Consider the following 17,645-nt stretch of genomic DNA (forward strand, 5'->3'; position numbering starts at 1 on the left):
GTGCATGCCAAACCCCTATTCATGGTACATGCGAAGATGCCTCCCACCTTGCACCTGTCGTTGCAGACTTGCAACTATCACCATTCAAGTCCTTGTCCCAGGGCAGTGTTCAATTGTACCTCTCCCATTCCTTGCAATGCAAGCGCAAGTATGCAGCCTGCCACCCACCCACCCCCAGGCTGCAATACCATACTGCTTGCTTGCACTTTAAATTGGGCCTTTTAGGCATGTGGAGGCAGAATCTGGCCACCACGCCATGGCTGTGTCGGCGGCCTGGTATCCATACTCAGTCCCCAGCCGCCTGGTGGCCGGGTGTCTTCGCTTGCTTCCCAGCCTCCAGGGGGTGGCCGGGTGTCCATACTCGGTCCCCAGCCACCCCTATTTGTCCCGGTAACCTTTCCCACACTTTTCTTAGCCTGGCCTGCTTTAGGGCAGCATTGGCCGAGCCCACCGGACTATCAGACTCCTCCGGTGGGCCCTGGCTTCTCCATCAGGGGAGTTTAGAGTGCCAAGGTGAGGAGCATGATGAGGATGATAGAAGTTAGCATCTGCTTTGTTTTGTTGTAATGCAAGCGCATGTATGTATTAGCGACTAGGCCTGAGGTGGTCAGCGTTTTGGCGCATATCCTACCTCCTCCGAGGATTGCTGGATGTTTTCCTGCTACTATCCAAGTTCTATGACTCCCGTTAAAACAAAGCTTCAGGTGATAAATGATGGATGAGGTAGTGGCAAAGGAGAAAGAGCAGGAGGAACAGGGACCATTCACATCAATATCAGGCCAGTCAACCAGATATGTCTTGTAGGATATGTTTCTGTAACAAAAGGAGCGGTTCGGCTACACAGTTATAGGGCATACAGTGAGTGCAATGCCTACCAAAAATGTCGAGGCACTCCAATGTCCCTTGGAAATGACATGGAGGTCAGAGGGGGTTAACTAAACCTTTTTTTCCATTTATACCAACTGGGTCTCCTGTGCACTGTTGGCCTAAGCAGTGAATGGAAGGCTTTCCAAAAATTATGAGGAACTGCAATGCCCCTTACTAGAGCCATGTGTGGCACCCCAGGGGTCTGGTCACCACAGTAATAGAGATATTACGTCGGAGAGCAAGTGGGAGGTTTCCTGGTCAGGATCCCTTAAACATGCAACATCCTCTTGCCCCAGTCCTGGGAGGGGAGAATTCTGCCCTTATAAACTGGATCTGGGGCGGGGTTGAGTGAGTCAGAGAACAGAGAACAGTCAGAGTCAGAGTGAGAGCAAGGGAAAGTAACAGCAAGGAGCTCTGTAGGAGCTAGGAGCTAAAGACCAGGGGCTGGAAGCTGAGCCGAGCTCGCCCTGGCAGAAGACAATAGGAACCGGACACAGGAGTCCGAGGCTGTGAGGACTTATATATCCAGCAGCAGAAACCAGCCGGCAGGGGATTTCAGGTCCTCTGGCCATAGAAGCCCGGAGGCTCAGTCACAAGCAAGGGACCAGCACCGCCGTCGTGGAGCGGAGGCTAACAGAAGGCCCCAAGTCACCAGCCATACGGGTGAGCACTACACGGTACACTCAGGGACGTGGGCTACTTCTACCCGCTTACAGCTAGGTAGCCAGGAAGAGTGCAGACAGACGGGGAGGCCTACAACTCCACCTGGCCAGGGGAACTCCTGCTTGCTCACAGACTGACCAGGCCTCTTATGCTAGCCAGTACTCCCGGGAAGGTCTACCTTATAATCATCAGTAAAGACCCTGAACTGCACTGCAAAGACTCTGAGTCGTTCCTGCGGCGCTCGTGCACCATCACCCCCATCATCCACACTCACTGCCCTGAGGCTATACTCCTCCCGTGGGGAGTTATCCCATTCTCTGCTGCGCACACAACACCAGCCTCAGCGGTCTGCCTCGCAGCGGTGGTACTCCCTGACCGCAATCCACGGGTGGCGCAGTCGGACAATTAACCTCAAAACCTAAGAAAGACTGCCACTGGTTTGACCAGCCTGAGCCACGGGACCGGGTCACCGCCATGGAGACTACAGACCCCAGAGACCCGGCACCGGGTATCCCACACACGTGTACACATGGCCCAGAGGGCGAGTCACATGCAGTACAGCATATTACAAACATAAGTCCCATTATTGGGGAGTGGGTGTCCCATAGTATTTGCTTATGCCTTGCAAGCAAAAGCTGCCAAAAATTAGGACGGAGCAACTTGCAATGCCCCTTACAAGAGCCATGCAGTACAGCATATTGCAAACATAAGTCCCATTATTGGGGAGTGAGTCTCCCATAGTATTTGCTTATGCTTTCCAAGCAAAAGCTGCCAAAAATTAGGACGGAGCAACTTGCAATGCCCCTTACAAGAGCCATGCAGTACAGCATATTACAAACATAAGTCCCATTATTGGGGAGTGGGTGTCCCATAGTATTTGCTTATGCTTTACAAGCAAAAGCTGCCAAAAATTAGGACGGAGCAACTTGCAATGCCCCTTACAAGAGCCATGCAGTACAGCATATTACAAACATAAGTCCCATTATTGGGGAGTGGGTGTCCCATAGTATTTGCTTATGCCTTGCAAGCAAAAGCTGCCAAAAATTAGGACGGAGCAACTTGCAATGCCCCTTACAAGAGCCATGCAGTACAGCATATTACAAACATAAGTCGCATTATTGGGGAGTGGGTCTCCCATAGTATTTGCTTATGCCTTGCAAGCAAAAGCTGCCAAAAATTAGGACGGAGCAACTTGCAATGCCCCTTACAAGAGCCATGCAGTACAGCATATTACAAACATAAGTCCCATTATTGGGGAGTGGGTGTCCCATAGTATTTGCTTATGCTTTACAAGCAAAAGCTGCCAAAAATTAGGACGGAGCAACTTGCAATGCCCCTTACAAGAGCCATGCAGTACAGCATATTACAAACATAAGTCCCATTATTGGGGAGTGGGTGTCCCATAGTATTTGCTTATGCCTTGCAAGCAAAAGCTGCCAAAAATTAGGACGGAGCAACTTGCAATGCCCCTTACAAGAGCCATGCAGTACAGCATATTACAAACATAAGTCCCATTATTGGGGAGTGGGTCTCCCATAGTATTTGCTTATGCCTTGCAAGCAAAAGCTGCCAAAAATTAGGACGGAGCAACTTGCAATGCCCTTTACAAGAGCCATGCAGTACAGCATATTACAAACAAAAGTCCCATTATTGGGGAGTGGGTCTCCCATAGTATTTGATTATGCTTTCCAAGCAAAAGCTGCCAAAAATTAGGACGGAGCAACTTGCAATGCCCCTTACAAGAGCCATGCAGTACAGCATATTACAAACATAAGTCCCATTATTGGGGAGTGGGTGTCCCATAGTATTTTCTTATGCCTTGCAAGCAAAAGCTGGCAAAAATTAGGACGGAGCAACTTGCAATGCCCCTTACAAGAGCCATGCAGTACAGCATATTACAAATATAAGTCCCATTATTGGGGAGTGGGTGTCCCATAGTATTTGCTTATGCCTTGCAAGCAAAAGCTGCCAAAAATAAGGACGGAGGAACTTGCAATGCTGGCACACTGGTGGTATAGTGGTGGTGGAGGCTGAGGATAAGGAGAAGAAGATAAAACAGCCGAAATGAGGAAGTGTATACCCATGTGTGGGTGTGAAGCGGTGCATGTGAATACACCTCCCGAAATAACACAGTGGATGTGACTTTATGTTACTCTGCTGTCATTTGGTGGTGATGAGAAGTCTGGCTCAATCCAGCCCTTGTTCATTTTGATAAGGGTCAGCTTGTCAGCATTGTCAGTTGACAGGCGAGTGCGCTTATCAGTTATAATTCCCCCAGCGGCACTAAAAACACGCTCCGATAACACGCTAGCGGCAGGGCAGGCCAGAACCTCCAAGGCGTACAGAGCGAGTTCATTCCAAGTGTCCAGCTTGGATACCCAATAATTAAAAGGCACAGAGGAATCACGTAGGATGCTGGTACGGTCGGCAAGGTACTCCCTCACCATCTTTTGAAACTTTCCACTCCTTGTGAGAGTACCCCGCGCCTCAGGGCCTGTAAGCTGGGCGGGTGTCAGAAAACTGTCCCAGAACGTTGACCGTGTTCCCCTGCCTCTGCTGGATTGGAGTTGCATCTCTCTCGCCTGTACGCCTTGGTTGGGCAACGAACTGTGACCTCTGCCGCTAGCGTGTTCAGATGGGAATTTTTTTAAGAGTTCTGCAGCAAGGGCCTTCTGGTACTGCCCCATTTTTGTAGACCTCTCCACCTCAGGAATAAGAGAGTGAAAGTTCTCCTTGTAGCGGGGGTCTACAAGTGTCACCAACCAGTAATGACTGTCACCCAACATTTTGACAACGCGAGGGTCACGGTTAAGGCAGAGTAACATAAAGTCAGCCATGCGTGCCAGACTGGTAACGGGCAAGATTTCCGTGTCCTCACCAAGATGATGACTGACCATGCTCTCCTCCTCCTCATCCTCTTCCTCCTCCCCCCTGTCCTCAGGCCACCCACGCTGAACCGACGGTATGACACTTGTACAGGTACTACCGTCTACAACGCATGATAGCAGCTCCTGTTCTTCCTCCTCCTCCTCCTCCTCCTCTCCCTCATTGTCCCCCAATGCACGTTGGGATGAGATGAGGCTGGGCTGTGTGTAATCGCCCGCTACGGCTTCTTGATCCATCTCATCATACTCTGGCTGCAATGCCTCCTCTTTAATTCTCTGCAGAGAGCGTTGCAAAAGACAGACAAGTGGGATGGTGACCCTAATGATGGCGTCATCGCCACTCACCATTTTGGTGGCCTTCTCAAAGTTTGTCAGGATGGTACATATGTCAGACATCCAGGTCCACTCCTGAGGTCTTATGTGTGGAGTCTGACCTGAATATCGACGGCCTTGTTGCAGCTGGTACTCCACAACGGCTCTCTTCTGCTCACAAATCCTTTGCAACATGTGGAGGGTAGAGTTCCAACGTGTGGGGACATCACACACCAGTTGGTGTGTCGGAAGCTGCAAACGCTGCTGCAACACAGCAAGGGCGGTGGAAGCTGTAGCCGACTTGCGAAAATGAGCTGACAGGCGGCGTACTTTCACGAGCAGATCTGGCAACTCAGGGTACGATTTAAGAAACCGCTGAACCACGAGGTTAAGCACATGAGCCAGGCATGGTACGTGTGTGATCTCACCTCGCCTCAGAGCCGCCACCTGGTTACGGCCATTGTCACACACGACCATGCCGGGGTGTAGGTTCAGCGGTCTCAGCCACAGATCTGCCTGCTCTTTCACAGCTGTCTACAACTCACAAGCAGTGTGAGGTTTATCACCTAAGCTTATGAGTTTCAGCACAGCCTGTTGCCGCTTGGTGGAGGCAGTACTGCAATGCTTCCAGCTTGTAACTGATGTTGTGATATCTGAGATGGAGGCTGAACATGAGGAGGAGGAGGAGGAGGATGCGCAGGAGCTGTACACTGTGGGGGCATCTCTGACTGACATAGGGCCCGCAATCCTCGGTGTGGGGAGGATGTGTTCCGTCCCAAGGTCCGACTGGGTCCCGGCTTCCACTATGTTTACCCAGTGTGCCGTCAGAGAGATGTACCGTCCCTGGCCACAAGCACTTGTCCACAAGTCTGTTGTCAGGTGGACTATCCCAGTAACTGCATTGTTGAGGGCACGGCAGATTCTTTGGGACACGTGCTTGTGTAGTGCGGGGATGGCACACCGGGCAAAATAGTGTCGGCTGGGGACCGAGTACCGAGGTACGACGACCGCCGTAAGATTGCGGAATGATTCCGTCTCCACCAGCCTAAAAGGCAGCATTTCCAACGCAAGCAGTCGTGAAATGTGTGAATTTAGGACTGTGGCCTGTGGGGCGTTAGCTGCGAATTTCCGCTTTCGGTCAAAGGTCTGGGATATGGACAATTGAACGCTGCGGTGGGACGTGGACGTGGACGTTGATGCTGTTTCTTGAGAAACTGCCATAACAAGTGAAGACTGAGAAGAGGGGGCATCTTTACATGCGGTATGGACAGGGGATTGCCTTGCACACACAACAGGGGGTTCTATTGCACGCACAACAGTGGAAGAAGCAGTGGTGACACCCGCTGACACTGGTCGTGGACCCTGGGTTTCGCCCCACAAAGTAGGGTGCTTTGCTGCCATGTGCCTGATCATGCTGGTGGTGGTCAGGCTGGTAGTTTTGTCACCCCTGCTGATGCTGGCATGGCAGGTGGAGCATATCGCCTTTTTGGGGTTATCAGCAGAGTCTTTAAAAAAATTCCAGACTCTGGAAGACCTACCGCTTGTACTGGCAACGTCCCTCGTGTTGGTGTTACGGGGAACGGTTGCCTGCCTTCTGTCTGTGACCACCACACTGCTTCTTCCTGCCTGTTGGGGTACTCTGCCTCCCTACCCCTGTGTGCTGCTGGCCTCACTCTGCATGTCCTCCTTCCACGTTGGGTCAGTTACTAGATCATCCACCACCTCCTCCTCTTCCACTTGCGCACCACGATCCTCCTCCTCACTTCCTGGCAATTGTGTCTCGTCATTGTCCACCTCTTGTGACAGATTGCCAACGTCGACTTCCTGTGGCCGTGGCTGTTCAAATATTTGGGCATCGCAACATGGGATCTCCTCTTCCACCACTTCAAGCGTATTAGGCGAAGGGCCCAAATATGGAAATGGACCAGTGAACAGCTCTTCAGAGTGTCCAAGTGTGGGATCACTTGCTGTCTGACGACACTTGGCATGGTGGGAGGAAGGAGCATCAGGGTGAGGAGGAGTATGCGGTCGAGACTCACGGCTACTAAGAGTTGACCGTGTGGAAGACAGACCGGAGGTGGTGGTGCCCAGGTAACTGGAAGTATTGTCTGCTATCCAATTAATAACCTGTTCACACTGATCAGTTCTCAATACTGGTGTTGTTCTGTGCTTCCCTAGTAATTCGGTCAAGTAGTGGGAGCGAGAAGATGTGGCTGTTGGTTGTGGCACATTTTCACCTTGGCCACGGCCCCGTCCTCTGCACGAACCATCACCAGAACGTCCACTTCCACGTCCCTTGCCACGCGCCTTGCCCATTGTAAATGAAGTAAAATAGCTTACACTTGCACTATCAATGGAAAAAGGGTAATAAAGAGTAGATTAGAACCGTGGAAGAGGAAAACCACAATTATTGTTTACTGGGGTATACCACACTTTTTTAAATAGAGATATTTGCGGCTGAACAGTGAGCGACACACTCAAACTGCTTTTTTTTTAGATACCAAAGGCCCAAAACTGGATAGTACAGCGATTTGACCCGTGGAACTGCGAAACCACATTGGGATGTCGGTCCTACACAAGACTATTTTCAACAGATATATTTTTGTGTCACAACAGTCAGGAGACACTACTGTTTTTCTTTACGGAAAAAAACTACCAAAAGCTGAATAATAGAGATTTTTTACCGTGGGATGGCAAAACCACAGTTATTGTTTACTGGGGTACACCACACTTTTTTAAATAGAGATATTTGCGGCTGAACAGTGAGCGACACACTCAAACTGCTTTTTTTTTAGATACCAAAGGCCCAAAACTGGATAGTACAGCGATTTGACCCGTGGAACTGTGAAACCACACTGGGATGTCGGGCCTACACAAGACTATTTTCAACAGATATATTTTTGTGCCACAACAGTCAGGAGACACTACTGTTTTTCTTTACGGAAAAAACTACCAAAAGCTGAATAATAGAGATTTTTTACCGTGGGATGGCAAAACCACAGTTATTGTTTACTGGGGTATAACACACTTTTTTAAATAGAGATATTTGCGGCTGAACAGTGAGCAACATACTCAAACTGCTTTTTTTTTAGACACCAAAGGCCCAAAACTGGATAGTACAGCGATTTGACCCGTGGAACTGCGAAACCACACTGGGATGTCGGGCCTACACAAGACTATTTTCAACAGATATATTTTTGTGTCACAACAGTCAGGAGACACTACTGTTTTTCTTTACGGAAAAAACTACCAAAAGCTGAATAGTAGAGATTTTTTACCGTGGGATGGCAAAACCACAGTTATTGTTTACTGGGGTATACCACATTTTTTTAAATAGAGATATTTGCGGCTGAACAGTGAGCGACACACTCAAACTGCTTTTTTTTTAGATACCAAAGGCCCAAAACTGGATAGTACAGCGATTTGACCCGTGGAACTGCGAAACCACACTGGGATGTCGGGCCTACACAAGACAATTTTCAACAGATATATTTTTGCGCCACAACAGTCAGGAGACACTACTGTTTTTCTTTACGGAAAAAACTACCAAAAGCTGAATAATAGAGATTTTTTACCGTGGGATGGCAAAACCACAGTTATTGTTTACTGGGGTATAACACACTTTTTTAAATAGAGATATTTGCGGCTGAACAGTGAGCGACACACTCAAACTACTTTTTTTTTAGATACCAAATGCCCAAAACTGGATAGTACAGCGATTTGACCCGTGGAACTGCGAAACCACACTGGGATGTCGGGCCTACACAAGACTATTTTCAACAGATATATTTTTGTGTCACAACAGTCAGGAGACACTACTGTTTTTCTTTACGGAAAAAACTACCAAAAGCTGAATAATAGAGATTTTTTACCGTGGGATGGCAAAACCACAGTTATTGTTTACTGGGGTATAACACACTTTTTTAAATAGAGATATTTGCGGCTGAACAGTGAGCGACACACTCAAACTGCTTTTTTTTTAGACACCAAAGGCCCAAAACTGGATAGTACAGCGATTTAACCCGTGGAACTGCGAAACCACACTGGGATGTCGGGCCTACACCAGACTATTTTCAACAGATATATTTTTGTGTCACAACAGTCAGGAGACACTACTGTTTTTCTTTATGGAAAAAGCTACCAAAAGCTGAATAATAGAGATTTTTTACCGTGGGATGGCAAAACCACAGTTATTGTTTACTGGGGTATTCCACACTTTTTTAAATAGAGATATTTGCGGCTGAACAGTGAGCAACACACTCAAACTGCTTTTTTTTTTAGATACCAAAGGCCCAAAACTGGATAGTACAGCGATTTGACCCGTGGAACTGCGAAACCACACTGGGATGTCGGGCCTACACAAGACTATTTTCAACAGATATATTTTTGTGTCACAACAGTCAGGAGACACTACTGTTTTTCTTTACGGAAAAAACTACCAAAAGCTGAATAATAGAGATTTTTTACCGTGGGATGGCAAAACCACAGTTATTGTTTACTGGGGTATACCACACTTTTTTAAATAGAGATATTTGCGGCTGAACAGTGAGCGACACACTCAAACTGCTTTTTTTTTAGATACCAAAGGCCCAAAACTGGATAGTACAGCGATTTGACCCGTGGAACTGCGAAGCCACACTGGGATGTCGGGCCTACACAAGACTATTTTCAACAGATATATTTTTGTGTCACAACAGTCAGGAGACACTACTGTTTTTCTTTACAGAAAAAAGTACCAAAAGCTGAATAATAGAGATTTTTTACCGTGGGATGGCAAAACCACAGTTATTGTTTACTGGGGTATACCACACTTTTTTAAATAGAGATATTTGCAGCTGAACAGTGAGCGACACACTCAATCTGTTTTTTTTTTTAGATACAAATGGCCCAAAATGGATAATACAGAGGTTTGAACATTGGAAGTGCAAAACAACACTTCTGTTTCTCTATCCTACACCAGACTATTTTCAACAGTTATATTTGTGTCTGAAAAATCAGAGACATGCTTTTTTTGGGGGGGGGGGGGGGGACACAAAAAAGGTTAATAAGACGGGTATTTGTACAGTGTGAAGTAGGAAAAAAAAAGGAGGATTTAGATGAAAAATAAAGGATTTTTCCTGGCCCCCGACACCTGATGCTAAGTCCAGCAATTTCAGCAACAGGAGCACACAGGACTGTAATGCAGCGTTTGCTGGTATAACCACTGTGTCTCCTATACAGCCTGCCTGCCTGGTATCTGGGATGGATATTAGTCCTGAAAAGGACTCTTTGCTTGTTCTGGCAGCCTTTACAGATCCTACACTAACTATTTCGCAGTTTATATCTCTCCCTAAATCAGCAGCGGTGTCCCTACACTGTCTAATCCGGAACGACTGTGTCCAAGAAGGCGGCGCCCTGTTTTAAATACTCGAGGTGACGCTGTGCGGCCAGCCAATCACTGTAATGCCCACAACCAACATGGCTACAGCATTACAGTGACTGGCTGGCAATCCCTGCATGTTCATTGGGTCTGTAAAGAGCGCCAAACATGCAGGGCGGAGACCCGAGCTCCCGCCCGAGTAACCCGGAAATGCTCGGTGCTCGCCGAACATCCCGAGTAGCGTCATGCTCGGGCGAGTACCGAGCAGTGTCGAGCATGCTCGCTCAACACTAATACTGATACATCAAATCATGTCTGATGTTTAAACCCGCTGGTACACATGTATTTAAAGTATAAATCCACCAAATTTCTTTATTAAGGAGCTTTCTCCTATAATCATCCACCAAATCTCCTCCAATCGCCACGGCCCACGGAGGGGCCACCACAGTCAATGAATCCTTCCTTACTTAGTATAGAGTCTACCAATACTTTGGGCGTATTAGCCCAGCTGCGAAGCAAGCTGCACCGCCTGTGTATCTAATGAGAATTTTTAACTGCATCTAGCCTAGGCAGACTGTGGGGACCCCCAACCAAACCCAGACGCTCTGCATCTAACTCAGCCAATCATTTGATAGTATTGCTAGTAGCAGAGTCGCATGGGCTCTAAACCTTGCATAGCCTGTGCATTTTTTCAGATTGCTAAGGATGACCGAACTCGTGTTATCTGTAACATTTGTCACCAAAAGCTAAGTAAAGGCCAAAAACTGCATAGTTTGTGTACTTCATGCATGAACCGTCACATGGATATGAAGCATAAGTTGCAGTGCGAAGCTCACTGTGCTACAATGCAGCCTAGCGGACCGGGACAACCACCATCTGCCCCACCTGTGTCATCCTGGGGAGACTAAAAGCTACTGCGTAGTCTTTTCCAAAAATTTGAGGGAATTACCACGGGAATGGTTTGGAAGAGGTATAAGAGTTTAGGTAGGACGTTCATTTTTAGTATACTTATTCTGCCGAACCAGGAAAAATCCTTCACCGTCCAAGAAGTAAGATCTTTATGGAGTTGTTCAATAAAGGGCCTAAAATTAAGATAAAATAGACGGGAGAGGTCTCTATGAATACGAATTCCTAAGTATTTGATACCCTGTGAGGGCCAGGCAAAGGGAAAGTTGGACTGGATGGAATCCTGTATGGATTTTTGGAGGGAGACATCGAGGGCCTCAGACTTCGCTGCATTGATTTTAAAATTTGACCATGTAACAAAGTGATCTATTTCAGCCATAACAGCAGGGATGGATATATGTGATTGAGTGATATATACTAGGACATCATCAGCAAATGCAGAGCACTTGTACTCGGTGCCTCCCACCTCAATCCACCTAATATTGGGTTTATCGCGAATTGATGAGAGCAGGTGCTCCATCACTAGGATGTATAAGAGAGGGGACAGAGGACATCCCTGCCTTGTCCCATTGGTGATTATGAAAGGTGATGAAAATGTTCCATTTATCTTCAGCCTAGCTGACGGATTGCGATACAGGGCCATGATTTTGGCTATAAAAGGGTCCCCTAGACCCCTACCCCAAGCTTTTTAAGAGAATAATATATAGCGTGCCAGGAGACTCTATGGAATGCTTTCTCAGGATCCAACGAGAGTATCTAATTACAAATTTTTAACTGTATCTAGCCCAGGCAATACTTTGGGCCTAGTAGCAGTGTCTGCTAGTCAGCGGAGTAGCCACCGCCTGTAGATCTAATTACAAATTTTTAACTGCATCTAGCCCAGGAAATACTTTGGACCTAGTAGCAGTGTCTGCTAGTCAGCGGATTATCCCAGCTGTTAAGCAAGCTACACCACCTGTAGTTTGGACACTTAATTTTTTCAAAGGAAATGCTTCGGGCTCCCGGGACACTCAGTGAAGAGCATCGGGGAGGCACCCCAAGGCACAAGGGCTGGGACTGGTGGTAGGACGCCTTGCGGTGGACCGCCAAGCTCGATCCTTATAAAAGCTTTTTAACTGCAGCAGCTTTAGTGGACGCTAAGGGAGCTGGAATTCCTGCGGCTGCTGGCATGAGACTTGCCCTCCAATAGATCCTTGTAAAAGGATTTAAAGTGTACTCATTCAAATTACAGAGACAATTTAAATTAAAAAACTTAGACCTGCCTCCACCGCAGGGGGCTCGCTCGACCCACCAGCGGACAGGCACCAGTATTGGGAGAGGGGGGCTGGCCGTCAGGGTCCACCGCAGCTCTGGCACAAACCCGGCGACACGGAGGTCGCACGGGCAGGAACGGACTGGCCGTGTCAGCTTCGCACTTTTTTGGTTTTAGAAGGGCATGACATGCCTATATCTGTGTCTCCCCCTCCTTTTACTCCTCCACCTCTTTTCTTTTCGCATGACTATATGTACTTGTCACTTTTCCATGTGTTAGTTGTGTCTTCTGAGCAGTTTGTCAGCTTTTGGACACCTTTGAAGGTGTTTTCTATGTGTTTCTATGTGTTTTTGTTTGCCTGCCATTGGTTTTAACGGTGTTCGACGGTGTTCGAACATACGGGTGTTCGACGAACCGAACCGAACTCGAACACTACGGGGGTGTCTCAACTCTAAATGGGAGGAGTGCAGAATCAGGCAAGAGGCAGTTACACCCCCTTATAGTAATATAAACCAGAGAAACCTGACCAGCACCTCCTAATGTGAACTGGTGCCAGCTGCTGTAACTATAAATTATATCAAAAGAATGCAGCAGCACTCCATATGGCCAAGATACATCTTAACAATGAAAATATTAGATCTAAACTGTTTTGCTTAGCAACAAGTACTTACAAAAAATGAAAGTTTTTAGCGCATAAATTGGCCAATTCATGTGTGCCCATCAACCATGGCAAGGTATCCTTCCCCTGATGGGTAACTACTCTGCCTTCCATGACACTTTTGGGCTACAAGCCTACAACTAAAGGGACAAACATGTCTTCTTCTGGATTAAAAACACCTACATTTAAAGGGCAAGCAGAGCTGTTTATACAACACCTGCTGGTTAATGAGAGGAATGCAGAATCAGGCAAGAGGCAGTTACACCCCCTTATAGTAATACAAACCATAGAAACCTGACCAGCACCTCCTAGTGTTTAGTTGTAGGCTTGTAGCCCAAAAGTGGCATGGAAGGCAGAGTAGTTACCCATCAGTGGAAGGATGATGGGCACACATGAATTGGCCAACCTTCCTTTTTTGTAAGTACTTGTTGCTAAGCAAAACAGTTTAGATCTAATATTTTCATTTTTAAGACGTATCTTGGCCATATGGAGTGCTGCTGCAATCTTTTGATATATTTTATAGTTACAGCAGCTGTCACCAGTAGTGTTGAGCATTCCGATACTGAAATATCGGGTATCGGCCGATATTCGCGGTATCGGAATTCCGATACTTAATTCCGATACTTTTGCAATATCGTATACCGGAATCGGAAGTTCCCATAATGCAATGAGCCATTTTCATTTTATTCAGCCAATGAGGATCCTAAGAAGTGTGGGCACATCCATTTTGAGCTCACTCTGCTGTGAATTCAGTTAGGGATAGGATGCTGTTGTTCTGAGGGACAGTTTTAGCTACCTATTTGCTCTATACTGCTTTACCCAAGCTACTTTATAAATCGCTATGCCTTGCAGTGCTAGTGCACAGTTCTCTGTGCTGTTCACCGCTGTCTGCAAGGTCTCTGTGTGTGAGTGGAGCTCACCCTGTAGTGTGTGCTTCAGCCACGTCTGGTTATAATGCACTCAGTGTGTGTCACTGCCTCATACATTGTCCTTTTTTGCCAATTCATAATTTTTCCTGATATCTCCTATTAGTGTGGTGGTTCCATCCGTATTCAGCTAAATTTGTTCCAAACACACTATATAGGAGTAGATAGAGAAATTTTTTTGGTCTTGCAGCGCTAGTGCACAGTGCTCTGCATCTGTACTGTTCACCGCTGTCTGCAAGGTCTGGTGTGTGAGTGCAGCTCACCCTGTAGTGTGTGCTTCAACCACGTCTGGTTGTAGTGCACTCAGTGTGTGTCACTGCCTCATACATTGTCCTTTTTTGCCAATTCATAATTTTTCCTGATATCTCCTATTAGTGTGGTGGTTCCATCCGTATTCAGCTAAATTGGTTCCAAACACACTATATAGGAGTAGATAGAGAAATTTTTTTGGTCTTGCAGCGCTAGTGCACAGTGCTCTGCATCTGTACTGTTCACCGCTGTCTGCAAGGTCTGGTGTGTGAGTGCAGCTCACCCTGTAGTGTGTGCTTCAACCACGTCTGGTTGTAGTGCACTCAGTGTGTGTCACTGCCTCATACATTGTCCTTTTTTGCCAATTCATAATTTTTCCTGATTTCTCCTTTTAGTGTGGTGGTTCCATCCGTATTCAGCTAAATTGGTTCCAAACACACTATATAGGAGTAGTTAGAGGAGCCTTTCTGCAGCATTGGGCCCTGCAGCCCCAGCCAGATTAGTATTAGCCTATTTTTTGCAGCCTCATCTATTGCATTGTAGGTTACCTTCCTACATTGTAATAGCTACAAAAAGTTTGTGATACTGTAACGGGTCTGGGAGGCGGAACCTCTGAGCTACTATACAAGGGGGCGGTCCTTGTAAGGGAGCGGGTGGCGACCAGGGTAGATGGGCAGGCAGTCACAGCAGGTGACTGGGACAGTCTCTGAATGAACGGACAGGAGGTCACGGCAAGTGACCGGGGCAGTCTCTGGATGAACGGGCAGGAGGTCACGGCAAGTGACCGGGGCAATCTCTGGATGAACGGGCAGGAGGTCACGGCAAGTGACCGGGGCAGTCTCTGAGTAAAGGATTGGTACGACCTGTGGCGGCAGATGATAGACGTGAGCTCCCAGGTGAGCAGGCGAGAGTCTCTGGATAATCGGGTGGTCACAGCACGTGACGGCAGAGCCTCCTGGTAGGCTAGCAGACAGGCAGCAGATGAGCGCTCCCAGGTGAGCGGGCAGGAGTCTCTGGACAGGCGGGTGGTCACAGCACGTGACGGCAGAGCCTCCTGGTAGACTAGCAGACAGGCAGCAGATGAGCGCTCCCAGGAGAGCGGGCAAGCTGGTCCTTAGACAGACTGACAGGAGTAGGAAGGCAGACCGTCGGACCTCAGGCAAGCAGGCAGGTAGAAGATGTGCGCTCCCAGGTGAGCGGGCAGGCTGGTCCTTAGACAGACTGACAGAAGTTGGAAGGCAGACCGTCGGACCTCAGGCTAGCAGGCAGGTAGCAGGATATCAGGCAGGAATTGGACAGCAGACTGGCAGGAATCTGGCAGGTATCTGGCAGGTAACTGGCAACGGGACCTGAAGGCTGAAGCAGAGTAGTGAACAGTGCTACAACATTGCTCGGGCACCTCCATTTTGGAGGAGGTGCCTTTTATATGGGAGGTCCTCCGGCAATTGGCCGGGGACTCCTTAGGACGGCGCGCGCGGTCCCTTTAAGAGAGGGGGAGCGCGCGCGCGCCCTAAGCACACTGCCGGGGAAGGAGCGCGTGCCGGAAGCAGCGGGGAGAGAAGCGCTGGAGGACGCCGCGCCAGGAGCGGGGAGGTGAGAGGGACGGCGTCTCTGCCTAGAACGGGGCAGAGACGCTGATGCTACAGTACCCCCCCCTTTAGGCCCCCTCTTTTTTTGGTCAGAAAGAAATTTCTCAAGGAGAAGCGGGGCGTTGATGTTCTCCCTGGGTTCCCAAGTTCTCTCCTCAGGACCAAACCCCTTCCAATCTACCAGAAAAAAGGTTTTTCCTCTTACCCTCTTGGAGGCCAGAATACTCTCTACCTCAAAGATGTCAACAGCGGAAACCGGAGCAGGAGGGGCACCTGGATTTTTGGAAAAAAAGTTAAAGACAACGGGTTTGAGGAGAGATACGTGGAAGGAGTTGGGGATCCGTAGGGTGGCCGGGAGTTTTAATTTGTAGGCCACAGGGTTAATTTGCCTGAGGACTTCGAAGGGACCGATGAATCGAGGACCCAACTTGTAGGAGGGTACTTTGAGCCGCACATGTTTGGATGAGAGCCAAACCTTGTCTCCCAGACGGAATTGGGGCGGATCCAGACGTCTGTTATCAGCATATCTCTTCATCCGCTCAGAGGAGAGAAGAAGAGCGGACCTGGTGCTCTCCCAAATAGTAGAAAATTCGCTGACAAGAGACTCCGCAGCAGGGTTGTCCACAGAAACGGAGACAGGAAGTGGAATCCGGGGATGTTGGCCACCAACTATAAAGAACGGGGATTTGGAAGAGGACTCGCTCTCATGGTTGTTATAAGAGAACTCGGCCCATGGTAGGAGATCCACCCAGTCCGAGTGGTGAGCATCAACAAAGTGCCGGAGGTAGCTGGACAAGATCTGATTGATCCGCTCCACTTGACCATTGGACTGAGGGTGGTAAGCGGAGGAGAAATCCAGGGTAATGTCCAGCAGCTTACATGTGGCTCTCCAGAAGCGAGAGGTGAACTGAACCCCACGATCCGACACGATGTGGAGGGGCAGACCATGGAGACGGAAGATGTGGCGGATAAAGTCTTTAGCCAGCTCGGGTGCAGACGGAAGACCAGGCAGGGGAATGAAGTGGGCCATCTTAGAAAAACGGTCAGCGACAACCCAAATGACAGTACAAGCGGCAGAAACTGGAAGGTCGGTGATAAAGTCCATAGCGATGTGTTGCCAAGGAGCAGCAGGTACGGGAAGGGGCAGGAGATGGCCGGCAGGTAGATGTCGGGGAACTTTGTTACGGGCACAGGATGAACAGGCCGCGACGAAGTCTACCACGTCCTTACGCAGGGTAGGCCACCAGTAATGCCGGGTAATAAGTTGGAAGGTCTTCTTTTGGCCAGCATGGCCAGCTAGTTTAGAGAATGTCCCCAGCGAAGAACCCTCTCCCGATCTGGCACAGCTACGAACGTCTTACCGGGTGGAAGACAAGTCAGATCCAAGGGGGCCACATTCATCACCTTGGAGGAGTCGATGATGTGCGTAGTTTCCTCCTCTTGATCGGAGGACAGGAAGGACCGGGACAAGGCATCAGCTTTGACGCTCTTGTCCGCCGGACGGAAATGAAGAATGAAGTCGAAGCGGGCAAAAAACAACGACCACCGGGCCTGGCGAGGATTGAGTCTCTGGGCATTTTGGAGATATGCCAGGTTTTTGTGATCCGTGTAGATAATTACCGGGTAGAGAGCCCCTTCAAGCAGATAGCGCCACTCTCCCAGTGCCAATTTGATGGCTAGCAATTCCCGGTCTCCAATGGAGTAGTTGCGCTCCGATGAGGAGAAGATTTTGGAGAAGAAGCCGCACGTTACCATTCTCCCGGTAGAAGACTTCTGGGTGAGCACCGCTCCGGCTCCGGAGGAGGAGGCATCAACCTCCAGGTAGAATTGTTTATTACAGTCCGGACGGTGCAGGACGGGAGCAGAGGCGAAGGCTTTCTTTAGGGAAAGGAAGGCTTCCTCGGCTTCAGGCAACCATGTCCTGGGGTTAGCCCCCTTACGGGTAAGTGCAGATATGGGAGCAGTCCGAGACGAGAAGT

This window comes from Phyllobates terribilis, unplaced genomic scaffold (assembly GCF_046119375.1).
Source record: "Phyllobates terribilis strain yellow unplaced genomic scaffold, ASM4611937v1 Scaffold_5__5_contigs__length_657084704, whole genome shotgun sequence".
NCBI classification, from domain to species: domain Eukaryota; kingdom Metazoa; phylum Chordata; class Amphibia; order Anura; family Dendrobatidae; genus Phyllobates; species Phyllobates terribilis.